Genomic DNA, 6,000 nt, shown 5'->3' with positions numbered 1-6,000 from the left:
GGGAGGATGGACAGCCAGGATTTATTTACCAGCTCACTTGTTATGACGATGGCCAAGACTTTACCGGTACACGACAAACTTGTGTGTGTAGACTTATACATGTACAAGTGAATGTCAGGCAAGCGAGAGTCAGCGGTGACCTTACCTCCACCACCGTTTGGCCTGGGTGTGGTGGTGGCGGCAGCGGAGGAGGGAGAATACTCATAGCATAAACACATTTATTATTGAGATGTTTCTCAGTAAACTGGTATTTTGAACCCGCCTTCACATATACCGCGGCAAAGGCGGGTCGCACCGCTCACTGCTGTCTCATTTATCACGAGCCGGGCAGTGTCCGCTGATGGGCTACTAACACATGACACTGCTCAGGGCACCCTCCTCCTCCTCCCCCCAGCTGGTACCGCTGCACCCCTCCACGAGAGATACTAACTAAAGTCCTCTTAAGAGATTGAGCCTTTAGTGAGATATAAGATTGGCGTCAAGGTATAGCTAAGTAAGGGAAAAAGAAGAGTAATGTAATAGTTTTGGAGGAAGTGAAAACCTGCCTCGTAGAATTGGGAAGGTCGTGGTTGTCTGGAAAGACCAAGTTGCGTCTTTTTTAGAGCTGCTCGGGATAACGCATGATATGCTTGTAGTTTTGTAGGGAGGAACTGGCATTGCTAGATCAACCTTTCATCGTTGGTACAGTCTTCTCTGATGCCGTAGGGTGGGCATATTCCTCGTGCAGCGTCTGACTTAGTGATTGCTTTAGAATATTATATTGATGATGTGAAAACCATTACAGGTGAAGCTGAACATTATCACCCTACTTGTACTCCTGGGATCGCTTCACAACGCGGAAGGAGGCAGCCAGAGTATGGAATACGGGGATTATCACAATATTATCCCGAGATTTAAATTTAGCATTTCCTGGGATGTAACTTTCCCTTCACATGGTCTGGTAGTATGACAAGTGTTCTCAGTGTCACCTGGCTCTTACGTTGTGGTGAATCCTATCTTGTTCCATGACAGGAAACATAACCAGATGCTTTGTGTCAAGTTGCTTGCCATATGTAGTTTATATTGGTGTTGGTACCTCTTCTGCCAAACGGCTGAAAACTTTAGTTGTTGCTGGTGTGTGTATCGTAGAGCCAGACTTTTTCTTAGAACGTAAAGAGTCGATTCTGACACCACTAGCATCCATCTTTGAGGAGAGCATTTTCTGTATGTATCTGCTGTATTTAGAGAGAGCTGGTAGCGTGAGAACGCAGTTTCACTCCTATGAAGGAATAAGTGGAACTAATTGAATGATGCGACAGATTTACATTTGACTTCTTGTAACACTAGTATAGGTTAAGGACAGAATAGTGTAAATGAAGAGATAGTTATGTGTAAAAGGACTAATTGATCTCTGGAAGGAGATTTATTATGTAAAAGTCTTTATTTGTCTAAGTTCACAGTGACAAAGCCTGTGGGTGAAGCATACAATACCGGGTATGAATTAGTAGAAATGTACATTTAGAACTATTTGAGAGAGGTAAAGCCACTTAAGGGAAAGTAGCAGTCTATTAAGGGAAGTGATATAGCGTTCTAAGGTTATTTCCAGAGATAGAATTGATCTGGAGTAATATCAGGGATGTCTCGAAGCAGTGAGAACGTGTGCGATGGTACGGGAAAGAGTGAATCAAGTAATGTATAAAGAAGCTTTTAGCAGAGACAGAGCATGGTGAACCGAACCAGCGCATACTGGCAACCTTTTCTTTAACTCCTTTCTCGTTTACCTTGGCCAGTAACGCGTGTGTGTGTGAACATGACATGTACTCGTATGCAATATGCATACCTTATTGCCTCTAACCCATTAAACACGACGTCATGAACCTTGGGTGTGATGTGATGACCTTTTTACTTGACCATTTAGGGTCAGATTAAAGGCCACCTTATTGTTTCCAAAGGCCGTACCTTTGTGCTCGATGGGTGTTAATGTCATGAATACCACAGTAATGTAATCGGTCTTCAATTTTTTTTTTCTTTTATTACAGTTGAACGCTGCTTTCTGTCGCTAAGAAAAGAGCGTGATCTTATCGTGATATATGGGACGTTATCTAACCCATGAATTATATTGTAGGTTATGTAAAATGGAGACCTTATTATGTGGAATTAAGCGGCCCGCTGCCTGTTATTGATCTGGCAACATTATTATAGAAACAGATGGGTCAGTTGATAATAAATGCAGTTTTGTCTAAACTTTTTTTTATGTTAAAGTTGGTCGTGGCTATGTTCACGATATGTTATGATCGTAAATATGCCTAGAGACTGGTAATGTAACCTTTACTTCCTCCGCGCAAGACCACAAAACAATAACGCTAAATAATCTTCTCGTATAGATTTAATATTTCACCGCATTTTTATGGTGGCCTTGCATGTTTTCCTCCAGAGGCTTCCCTACCATTTCTGGCAAACGAAAAAAACAACAGTGACAACGGTGCTCTGGAAAAGTGAAATTAACTCGCCTGTTTGTGAAGACGTTTGCTTGAGCACAATGGCTTTGTTTTGTTGTGGGGTATATTTAGGGTTAATCCTGTAACGTTGTGAGGCCTTTATCGCCCACCGAGAACCACCTTATTGTCCTGCTCGCCGCTTTCTGTCACCCAACTTTTTTTTTTCATCGATATATATCCCACTCAGATAATGTTGTTGCGGCTGGAGGAGGAGTGTGTCGAGGGTTAAGGAGGTCCTCACTGTAGGGCAAGGTTTTGCGATGAAATCTGTGTGCTTCGTCAGGAGCTCTCTCTAGTCCATGGCCTGGGGCGGTAGTGTCGGGGAGTTTGGAGGAGAATGTGTTTGCCGTACGTGATACAGGATTTGTAAGAGTGTGAGTACTTACTGTATATACCTGGTTACCTGTTGTGGTTATCATTTGTTTGTTGCGGCATAGTTTTACATGCCATGCTATATCTTAAGGTGGTATGTATATATATATATATATATATATATATATATATATATATATATATATATATATATATATATATATATATTGGAAAGGATCACAATTTTGCGCGTGATCAAGATATTCCTATGAGACCACGGGGAAAATGAAACACGAAAAGTTCCCAAGTGCACTTTCGTGTAATAATCACATCATCAGGGGACACACAAGAGAGAAATATAACAGTCAGTTGATATACATCGAAGAGACAAAGCTAGGACGCCATTTGGTAAACATGTGATTGTCTAACTTAGATGGAGGGACGGAGTGGGAAATGGTGAGTGCTCGGAGCGTGAACATGTAGGGCGTAAAATGTACTTGGGATAAAGTGAATTGGAACGGTGTAGTATATAGGGGGCGACGTGCTATCACTCGAAACATCCATGGCGTATGAGGCAACCAGGGGAAACCATGAAAGGTCTGTGGGGAGTGTTTATGAAGAGGGGGATCGTGCTTCGATGCATTATATACATAGCAGCTAGAGAGTGAAGGAAGCGAAGGATTCCTCCTTAATGCGGGAAACGGTGAACAAGTTGGGAAAGCGTGCTTGCCGTATGTCGTTAAAAAGTCTGCTTGAAGGTGCTGACGGGATGTTTGATAGTACTGAAGCTTAGAGATTATTATATCCTTTCTTGTGTATGAGTTATGCTATGTAAAGGTTTCTCCACATGTGACTAAGTAAGGATAGCCTTCTTACCTTGATCTTGCGGTCATCATTTGTTTGCAAAGGTAACTCCGTCTGTTAGTCCCGCCGATAGTTTTCCTGTTTTACTATATTACAGAGGAATGTAAGACCACAGCTCTCTGCTTCCCTGTACCCCAGCTGTCTCTCTTCACCTTCACCAGCTGTCTGCCTTCACCCTTAACATCTTGTTTACCTTTACTTACACCTGTTGGCTGCCATCCGTCTGCTTCCTCTAGACTACCTGTCAGCGCTCCCTTACCCCAGATGTCTGTGCTCCCCTACCCCAGCTGTCTGTCCTCTCTCTATTCTAGCTGTCTACTTCCCTCCAGTCCACGTATTAGTCCTCCCTCTACCTCACCTGTCTGTTCTCTCTCAACTCCAGCTGTCTGCTTTCTTTCTACCCCAGTTGTCCGGCCCCCCTCAGCGACAGCAGCTGCCACGATATACAGTTGTCGTCCTCTATAGCAGGCCAAGTGAAGCCCATGGCGGAACTTGTTTCTTATATATCACCCGCTTGCTCGGCCTCAGCTGATGTTACCGCCCCTCTTGCCCGCCAGCTGACCTCACGCTGTCTTTGCTCTCGTTAACCTTCTCAATATTTCTTGCCGAGATGATGTTACAGCATTATCAGTTTAGGTAACTCTGCATTCAGATTTTCAGGTACATTTCTCTTTCGTAGAGGTTTGATGTTTAATACAGTTCTAGTCGTATTTTAAGCATACACGTTACTGTAAGAATTTATATTATTTGGTTGGTTTTTCGTGGATCTTTTCCTCCTCTTTTTTTATCAACACTTAGTGAGACATACAAACTGGGCTTTATGAAGCAGACCTCTGCCAAGGATGAGCAAGATGTCATTACACAATCTTATTTGGATTGTCGTAAAAGCGCAGTGTCCTCTGATTCACTCCATACAAAATGCATGATAATCACCTTGGGGACGGGGTATAAAGAATACTGCCTGCGTGTCTCATGCCTGTGTCGTTAAAGTCGTGAAATCACCTCTTGTATTACTTTCCAAAAGAAGGAACATAGGAAGGAGCCAAGCGAGGGTATTTTCCCTCTAAGGCTCAGTCGTCTGTTCCTGACTCTACCTTGCTCACCCGGAAAGTCAGAAGCACACATGAGAAACAAACATTTCATGTGTGGCGGGGTGGCGACGGGAATGGATGAAGGCTGCAAGTATGAATGTGTACATGTGTATACACAAAGAGAGAGAGAGAGAGAGAGAGAGAGAGAGAGAGAGAGAGAGAGAGAGAGAGAGAGAGAGAGAGAGAGAGAGAGAGTAATGTCTGCGTTCGCGTCTTATGATTGATCTACTGCTTTACCCAGGATACCCAAGAATTGCTGAAGGATAGTATTTTAGGCCTACGGAGTCCAGATGGTGGGATGCGTTTCGTAAGCCAAGGAAAAGTTACTTCTGCCTCCACTGATGTTGTGTGTACCATATACAATTATCTCTATGTGTCAGCAAAGTTTTGTGACATCTTTATTCCTTTCTGTTTGTCCCATCTGCCATTTTTGTTGCATATTTACTTCTGATTTTACTTCATATCCAGTATTTCCAGTTTTACGTTAGCTCTTGCCTTTCCTTTTTGTTTAGCTACAAACTTATCATTAATGTTAATTCATTTTTCTGCGTCTTCTCCCAAGACTCCACCCGCCTGTCATTCTTTTGATGCCTGTCTTCTTGTCGTTATTCCTGCACGCTTTACCTTGCTCTTTTTCTGTCCCTTGTGGCCGAGCAGAGCTCTTGACTCCTCTTCCCTCCCGGCGGCTGCCATCAGCCCATAAAAACAACAAGCCCCGACCAAAACAATGCACTGTATCAGAATTGTGGGAAGTTTACATTTTCTTTGCTTTCAATGGCGGGAGATTTTTACGAGGTAATCAGAACAATGGGTCATAAACAGACTCTTCGATGTGTGCGCCAAATATTGTAAGTTGGTGCGCCAAATTCCAGCCCTCGGTACACAAAATATTTAGCTCTTCACGGATTGAGGTATAAAGCCTCTCAGTGGGTCAAAATATTTTTCTCAGGACGTGCGGTGTCCATAGTGCATCGTGCAATGCTACTTACTGCGGTAAATAGGATCAATCCGGTACATTTGTTGTTCGGGGAATGAGAGAAATTTTACTACACGTGTTGACAAATGATTTCGCCCGGTACACAGATTATTCTTGGTGTACGTGTAATGCCATAATATTACTACTGTGCGTCTAATATCACTCTTTGCACGTATATTTTCCTAATGTGTTCAATATGATTTCCAACACCAGCAAATATTGTCCGTCAGTCGGTGAGTATTAACCAAATATCCCTGAGGACGCGAATTTCCGCCCGGTG

This window comes from Panulirus ornatus, chromosome 71, assembly GCF_036320965.1.
Source record: "Panulirus ornatus isolate Po-2019 chromosome 71, ASM3632096v1, whole genome shotgun sequence".
Taxonomy (NCBI): domain Eukaryota; kingdom Metazoa; phylum Arthropoda; class Malacostraca; order Decapoda; family Palinuridae; genus Panulirus; species Panulirus ornatus.
This window is presented reverse-complemented; position numbering follows the sequence as displayed.